Here is a 2,983-nt window from a genome sequence, read left to right on the forward strand (position 1 = left end):
CCCCTCATATCCCTCCCTGTCCTTCCCCGTCCCCTCATATCCCTCCCTGTCCTTCCCCGTCCCCTCGTGTCCCTCCCTGTCCTTCCCCGTCCCCTCGTGTCCCTCCCCGTCCCCGCCCACACCGGTACCTGCAGAGCTTGTGCGGATGGTGAGGGGTCTGGAGCAGCGCTCTGATGAGGAGAGAGTGTTCAGGGCCTCTTCACTCCAGACTGAAGACTGAGAGGGGAACTCGGCAATCCACGTAGAAACCTCAAATACCCATGGGAATCTCACCAGTCCATCTAAATACCTCGAATATCTCTACAAATATCTCATAAGGGGTGCCAAGAGCATGGCTCCAGACCCTTTCCAGAAAGGGTGCTTTGGTATTCCCCCTCCACATCAGGGAACTCGCAATTCCTGAGTTTTCCATCATTTTTCCCTGCAGCTCAGTGTAGTTGTTGAAGATTCTGGTGCTTTGCCATGTAAAATCCTTACTTTCTTTTGGGAGCTTCTGTTCGGAACTATCAACAGAATGGACCTTCTGCATCATCCCCTACGCCAAAATAAATCTTTACTCATCCTGAGGGTTATGAATTCCAAATATTCAATATCATTTTTGCATATCCTTGCAGCAAAGAGAAGCGTGGCCAGAGTGAAGGAGGGGTTTTGTTGTTTGGTGTGTGTGAGTACCGAAAGGAGCTGCACCCAGCTGTGTTGGCTCTGGGACGTTTTGCTGTGTGTGAAGCAGCAGTGCAGGGAGGCCTCGCAGGGATGAATTCCAGTCATCCATCAAGACTCCCTTTTGCCCCATGACGTGCTCTGGAAAAGCATCCGAGTGCAGGAAAACAAATTAGTGCAAACTTAATTAGACAAGCAACCCTTGCTGCTTTGGGGTCAGAAAAGGGAGATATTCCTTTTGCGTTGGCACAGTGATCTTTGCCCTGTGTCCGTGAATGAATGTCTATGAAAATGAGCATTAAAACTTTTTTTCTCCTTCCAAATTTTGCCCAACACAATTCACTGAAGTGAGAGCAAAATGTAGGCATCCAAATTCTACAGACTTCTAGAACTGAAAACAGTCTGCCAGGATAACCTCCCCTTATTAAAGCCATGGGATTCTGGCTGCGTGATGACGGAATTCAGGAAAATCAGCTGATTTCCAATGACAGCTCTCTAGTGTATCCTGCCCACTTGTTCTCATGGCTCGTTTCCCTGGAATTCTTGTGTGCACCATTTGTGTAGTTCCATCAGGAGGGTTCATATTCCTTACTCTCCCCAGAGAACAGATGAAATAATTACAGTTTGCTTCTGAGCAACATCCAACTTCCAGTGTGTGATCCTGAGGACTCTGGAGAACTTTTCCTGGTGTGAATCATGTTTGTGCTCAGCCATGCAGGCTTTAGTTTTTCTCTATCCTCACACCGAGTCCCCACGCTTCTGGTCTTGCTGTTATTAAAATGTGATGGGAATGAGAGACTTTCCAGCACTTCACTGAGAGGCTGAGGTGTTCCTAGCATTTGTCAGGAGTGCTTTTCATCCCTGAGTGCTGGCATAGATCTCCCTAAGGACAGGGAACTTTTGGGATCAGCTTCCTCATCGTGAAGATCAGCCACGAGCAAGAGGAGACAGATTGATCCTCAGAGTCCTGGAATATCTTCTGCTCTCGTTTTTCTTCCAGGGCTGTTGAGCTGCAGCTGAGCCAACAGCAGAGGCAAAACCTGTGCAAAGCCACCCTGCAGGCTGGAGGTGCAATGTTTCCAAAACAGCCCAGGGAAGTCAATGGCTAGCTGCAAATTTGACAGCATAAAACGAGACAATAGAAATAAAAAGCAAATAAAATACTTCAAGCTTCATTTTAACGTCTTTCATCAATGCTGAATTTCCATAATTGCTAAAAATAAAGTAGGAGTGGAGCAGAACAAGGTTCGAAAAGGAGAAAAAGAACAAAGTACTCCAATAGCAAAAAAAAATAAAAATCCCTCACAAGTTGTTTTCCTGTGACTGAAACTGCATGTGAAATTGGGCCAAACTCTCATATTATAGCTCCCAGGGCTGAAGCAATACCTACCATGTCGTGTTTTTTCACTACTTCCTCTCTGAATTCTTGAGTTCATTCCCTCGACCCTCTGGGGGTGTGTGGGCTCCAAGCCCAGCCCTCATTTGCTACTGAGTGAACAGGACTCTCTTCCCATCTCAGGGCTGCCTGCTGTAGTTCCCATTGTCAGGGAAAGTTCCTTTAAGGGAATAGCTCTGGTACTTCCCAAAGTGACCTCTTCCACTGCCCTAATTATTTACCTCTTCTTAGAGCTGTAAGATTATAGGAACCCTATGAACTCGCTGCCTGCAGCAGCATCCCAGAGCAAGTTCCTAAAGACAAATGGAAACGTTTTCCTCCATTGGAAACTTTCAGGATTCTCTTGTCTTTGCCAGCACCCAAACCGAGCACATTCTTCACAGAGCTTGGTCAGTATTTTTGGCTGAAGGCCCAAAAGTTGGTGAGGGGCCATCAGTAGCAAGTGCATGTAATGACAGGACAAGGGGGAATGGATTCCAACTGACTGAGAATAGCTTTAGATTGGATATTAGGAAGAAATTGTTCCCTGGGAAGGTGGGGAGGCTCTGGCACAGGTTGCCTAGAGAGAGAAGCTGTGCCTGCCCCATTCCTGGAAGTGCCCAAGACCAGGCTGGATACAACTGGCCAGGTTTGGAGCAACTCAAACCATTCTGGGATTCTATAAGCTCCTCAGCCCTTGAAGAATTGACCAAGACCCAGAATCATAAACGTAGTCCGTAAGAGAAAATGTGGCCTTTGGTATTTGGCGTTTGGGAGAGGAATGTCTCCAGAGGGGGAGCCTCCACGCCCTCCCTGGGCAGCCTGTTCCCGTGTTCTCCCCCACTGCTGCTGCTCAGAGTTATCCCTCAGTGCTGGAGCTGTTTCAAGGCACGCTGTTTGCAGAGCTGCTCAAGGTGCTCAGCAGGCAAAGCTCTGCCCCTGGCTCTG

Source organism: Corvus brachyrhynchos, unplaced genomic scaffold, assembly GCF_000691975.1.
Source record: "Corvus brachyrhynchos isolate BGI_N302 unplaced genomic scaffold, ASM69197v1 scaffold95, whole genome shotgun sequence".
Taxonomy (NCBI): Eukaryota; Metazoa; Chordata; class Aves; order Passeriformes; family Corvidae; genus Corvus; species Corvus brachyrhynchos.